The sequence below is a fragment of the Tiliqua scincoides genome, chromosome 14 (genome assembly GCF_035046505.1).
Source record: "Tiliqua scincoides isolate rTilSci1 chromosome 14, rTilSci1.hap2, whole genome shotgun sequence".
Classification (NCBI taxonomy): domain Eukaryota; kingdom Metazoa; phylum Chordata; class Lepidosauria; order Squamata; family Scincidae; genus Tiliqua; species Tiliqua scincoides.
The window spans coordinates 2,429,259-2,435,258 of NC_089834.1; positions in this window are offsets into that span (position 1 = coordinate 2,429,259).

A 6,000-nucleotide genomic window follows, 5' to 3' on the forward strand; every position below is an offset into this window, starting at 1 on the left:
CTTCTATTTCCAGGGTTTAACTAGAGCTGGAACTCATTGCCAGGATTCACCCTGCATGTAGCAAATCATAAGGACATGCCCCTCTTTCACCACTTGCTGACAGCCATGGGGTTGCAAGGGATGGGGTTGTCACTCAGTGACAGAGCCCTTGCTTTTTATGCAGATGGTGCCCTGTTCAGTCCTTGGTAGTATATCCCGATATGGTTGGGAAAAGACCCCTGCCTCAAACTCTGGAGAGCCAATGTAGGTTAGCGATGGACCAAGGGTCTTAACAGCAGACAATGTTCCATATTCAGCCAGTCCACCATGTTCATGTTCAGCCCACCATGTTCAACACGTGAGCTGATGCAGCAATTTTCAACCTTTTTCATCTCACAGCACACTGATCGTCAAGGAACACCATCAGTTTTTTGACAATTGACATGGCACACCACACTGTTTGGGAAGGGCAGCTCACATCCCCCAATGGCCTTACTAATAAATGACTCTTGCCCAAATTTCCGCAGCACCCCTGAGGATCATTCACGCATCAACCAATGTACTGTGGCACAGTGGTTGAAAATAACTGAGCTGATGCCTCATTCTCTCTCATCTGAGCAGTTAAGCAACCTGCATATCCTCTGACCAACCATAGTCAGGGAACTGGTGTCTCATTACTCTCTTTCAGAGCCTGAGAACATTGCCGGCATTGTGGGAGGGATTGTCGTCCTCTTGCTTCTGGTGATTCTCATCTTCTTGGGACTCCTCTTATATTTTGGTCCCCATTTGTGCCTGAAAGGTAAGAGTAGCTTCCTGCAAATTTAAAAATGATAGATAGCTTTGGTGGAGGATGGAACTTCCAGGAGCCCAGTCCCCTGCAGTACAAAAGTCTGCTCCCTCCTTGCCCCACCATCTGCCCATTGGGAGAAATTCCTGGCCAAAGTACATATTACATCAACCAAGGTCAAATACAACCTTGTTATATAGCAGCCCTGCAGGGTGCAGGATGATGGGACAAGAGGCTCTGTGTGGCACCCAATTCCTCCTTCTTGTCTCCAGCCTCCTTGGTATACTCTCTCCCACAGCTGTTGGGAGGTTTGTCTCCTTCTTGGCAAGACAATTGAGATAGATCGGGGTGGGCAAACATTTTGGCAGGAGGACCACATCATCTCTCTGACACTGTGTGAGGGGGCCAGGAAAAAATTAATTTACATTTCAAATTTGAATAAATTTACATATATTACTTAAATGAATACATTAGAGATGGAGCTTATATGAATGAATGAATGTTTACTGAGCTTTTTATAATACACACGAGAACGATAATACAGGCATGTAGAACCACATGAGAACCATGACATGTTTGCCACACACCTCTTGCACAGTGAAAACATACAAACCGAGCCGGAAACACATGGAGATGCAAGTTGTTCAGAGGCAATGGTTAAAATACTGGTTAAAATGGTTAAATGCGGGGGTTAAAATAATTCCCAGGGAAAAGAAGAAAACACATGGAGACTATAAAGGATCTTGCTCTAACTTGGCCCGCAGCTCGCGGCCAGCAGTCATGGGTCAGCATAGACTCCATCAGTCTCCAATGGGCCAGAAGCTCATTGGAAACTGGGGGCTCCTTGCAGTCCAGATTGGGGGTTGCTGAGGGCCACAAATGGCCCACAGGCTGGGGTTTGCCCACCCCTGAGCTAGATGGGCAAATGAACAAGGAGAAGGCATTTTCCTACATTCCTGTGACTGACCTTTGCAAAGCTACTTAGGTTAATAGAATTGCATTCATTCCAGTATCAGCATCTGAATTTTTTCAGGTCAGCCATGATGAGGCTTCAGGAATTCTGGAGCAGAATTTGAGTAGCCACCAAAAAAAAGTCTATGGAATTCAGTGGAATGTAGGCTAAGGGCAGGTTCCCACTGACATCTCCTCTAAGGAAATATGCAATTGGGTGCTGATTAAAACTGTTTTCTTCTCTCTTCCTTTCAGCCAATATACTCAGGTAAGCATCTTCCTTTTTTTTTTCTTCAGTGGAAAAGAACTAGGCTCACCAAGGAATCTATTCTGAGGTAGAGCAGTGTGACAGTTAGGAAGTACTGATAGTCCTTCTAGGTGAGAGGAAGCCAATGGCCAAGCTGAGTATGTGGAGTAATTTGAGAGCCAGGAATCCTTTGTTGCCCAAGGGAGCCTGCTAATTTGCAGCCCTAGTGGTCACTGCATAAAGCCACACTGCAATAAGCAAAGTCACGGGATCTTGCTAGGATATGATGATACAGCTTGGCTCTTGCTCAGTTGTGAGCTTCCCCCTGGAAGTTGCCTAGGGAACACACTTCCTGTGTGTTCTGGTTCTTCCACAAGTGGAAATACTGTCAACCACTCTGGGTACTAAGGGCCAGGTGGGAAAGACCTATAAATGGCAAAGGAGGGAGTTAGGAAAAGTCACTTGGACATCTTCCCAACTACAGGAATCAAGATGCAGGTGACATCCTTGTGCTGGTGGATTTGGAGGAAGGGTAGGTGCTGATGGAAACAACTGAGGACTGTGCTTTGCAACAAGGGATAGCGCTGGCCAATGGAAGTTCTACCTGGAGTGCGAAAGGTAAGCCATATAATTTTTAGAGGTCAAGTAATGCATTTGCTTGGCTAAGAGCGTAATCCTAACCCCTTATGTCAGTGCTTTCCAGCACTGACATAAGGCTAATGCAGCTCTGAGGTAAGGGAACAAACATTCCCTTACTTTGAGGAGGCCTCCATGAGTGACACCCTACTGCAGGATGCTGCACATGTCCCATTGGCACCGCTATGCCAGTGCTGGAAAGCAGTGACACAAGGGGTTAGGACTGCACCCTTAGTATACCTGGCAGGATGGTTTTACTAACGTAAGAAGAGACCAACTGGTTCAAGCCAAAGGCCCAACTAGTCCAACTTCCTGGATCTCACAGTGGCCGACCAGATGCCTCAGGGAGCACACAAGATGACAAGATACCTGCATCCTGTTGCCATTCCATGCATCTGGCATTCTGAGGTGGCCTACTTCTAAAATCAGGAGGTTGTACATACCCATTAAAGACTGTAACCTGTGATGGACATTTCCTCCAGAGATTTGTCCAATCCCCTTTTAAAGGCATCCAGGCCGGATGCCACCATCACCACATCCTGTGGAAAGAAGGTCCACAGACTAATCACACGCTGGGTAAAGAAATATTTTCTTTTGTCTGTCCTAACTCTTCCAACACTCAATTTTAGAGGATGTCTCCTGGTTCTGGTGTTGTGTGAGACAGAAAAGGACATGCTTCTAAATATATCTTTATCAAAGCTCAGAGGGGCTCACGTAAAAGGCAGGCTGGCACTGTCTGTGAGTATGTCCTTCTATAGACAAGGAGGTCAAACTGAAAAGCCCAGCCCAAGGCAGCTCTTATATAGGGTCTGCAAGGATCTTTTTGGCTCTGCAGGTCTCATGATTCTTCCCGGACTAGTTGGCTGTAGAAAAAGGGGGAAGGGGAGAGGAGAATACCTTGCCATGTTCCAAATGGTAGTTGGTAATGGGAAAGTGTGATTGTCAACCGGTGCTAAAGATCCTGAAAGCAGGGCTGGCCAATCTATGAGGCTGGCTGAGGCTGTTGCCTGAGGTGATGGACCTGCAAAGAGTCTCCTCTGTCCCCCTGCACCTCTTCACCACTCCTCCTCTCAGTCCCTGGATTTGAAAAGGGAGAGGACAGCAGAAGAGGAAATGTGGGAGAAAGGAGAGTGGTGGGCTAGAGTGCCTTTTTAGAACATTCTAGCCATCCTCTCCTTCACACTTCCTTTTCCGCTTGTTCTTCTCATCCTTTTCAAACCCAGGTAGCAGGAGAAGTGGCAGAGGCTGTAGCTGGTAAAGGGGTACTTTGTACACAGCCTTAGGCACTTGGAGGATCTGGGTTGACCCTGCTTGAAAGATGCACTGTGAAACAGGAGGCAAAGCCGGCCAGGTTTACTAAACAGACTTTGGAGTACTACCAGTTTAGCAAGTGGGGTACACACCTCTGATTTAAACACACACAAATGCACACAACAAAGCAGGCATTTTCCCATTCTAAAATAAAGTCCTCATCCCTTCAGTGGTAACTGGACCACAACAGATGTGTCTCATCACTCACCTGGTGTACTTCCTTTAACTTGGGTAGATAGTGCACAGGGGCTGACCACATTAGGGTTGCATTGTGGAAAGGACTAAAGCTCCATCACTCTCTCCCTCACCCTGTGCGCTATTCATTCAAGAGGAGCAAAGCGAACGACCACTGCTGATGCAACTTGTCATGTAGTGAATTTTTAAAAGTTTTCATTTTTAGAAGCAAACCAACAGACCCCCAATTCATAGGTGGGGCAAACTCTAGGTGCTCTAGGCGGGGTGGTGTCCCTACTGCTCCTACAGTTTTGACCTGTTGTGTTTTCTTTCATGCCCCCGGGCAGAGATCCCTGATGAAGTTGTACTGGAGGAAACCAAAGGAGAGGCAAGACCTTCAACAAGTTACTTGTCTCTGCCCTTCCACACTAGGAGCGAAAACATCTGAGCTTTGTGTTGGTGCCCACGTAGTCAGGGTGGGGGGCTCTTTCCACAGCCAGGCAATGCTCTTCTAGATTATCTATGGCCCCCTATTTCTTGCCTTTTCCACTTGTCCTATTTCTCCCATGTGCTGTAGCTTCCCTCCTTCTTCCTGATCAACTGAGAAATTGAAATTAGAGGTATACAATGCAAGGAATGTGTTCAGGCACAAGGGGGCAGTGCTGCGGTGACCTCCTCTTGGGGAGAAACAATGTTAGGAATGAGCTTCCATGGAAAAGAAGTATGAGCTTCCATGGAAAAGTGGCGTAGCTAATGATCGTGTAGCCTGCTGCCAAGCTCAAAATGATGCCCCTGAAGTGCTATCACAATCAGAAGTGATATCATGCCCAGGCTTTTAAAAAGAGAAAATTGGTGTGTGTGTGTGTGTGTGTGTGTGTGTGTGTGTGTGTGTGTGTGTGTGTGTGACATGTCTTCTCCCCCCAGCAGTTTGTCACCCACTTGCTCTGTCACCTCCAGTGGCATAGCTAAGGCATCTATCTACTACCTGGGGTCAAAGAAGATTTGTAGCCCCCCCCACCTGACAAAATCAAATTTAAGTAAACCAATAAAAAGTGTGCCCCTCATTGTTTTGAGACACTGTACTGGAGTGAAGAGGTTATTCTTCCCCTGCTAAATAGAAGAAGAGCATCACTTGAAGAATTGCATCCTTACCCAGTTAGCAGGGGTAACTGTATTATGATATATGGAAATGAGAGCTGACCCAATTAATACCTAATTGGTTCCATGCTGTATCATAATAACATGTCATTGGCTCTCAGAATAATCTGTCTCATAGGTCAGTTCTGAGTTAAAGAAATTACTTTTTTGTTCCATAAGGCAGTTGTGTTTTCATTTTCTGGTTAATTGGCCATAACGTTTGATAGAATACAGATATTCCAATGCGGTTTGTTTCATTGCATTCTGCATTAAATTACCTTTCCAATGATATATAACATGATGGTGTTATTCATACGTACCAAGATTTTCACAATTTTGGTCACTAGTATCAAGCTCAGCTTGCTGCCTCCCTAAAGCTTGATGCCCAGAGCAACTGCTACCCCCTGCACCCCCTCAGCTACGCCACTGGCTGTGGGAGAGAAGGACAGTTGTCCATCCAGAAACTTAATTCCATTTATCCAACTTGGATAAACTGCAGATGAACGGAATCTCTGGTGTTCAGGGTTGTGAAAATACAAGGATGCACATGCAGCACCAAAAAGGGGTGAACACCACCCCTTTAGACAAGTAGCTCACCTCCCCCCCCCCCCCCCCGTGTTGCTGGATCCCTGTGATAATTTGAAGGAAAGGCATTTTTCACATGCTTGTATGTTTTATTTATGATCATCGATCATTATATATAAAGAGCAGCTCCCCATGACTTCCTTCCATTTATGTGGTGAATGGGAGCATTAACATGAAGCACCCTATTACTTTT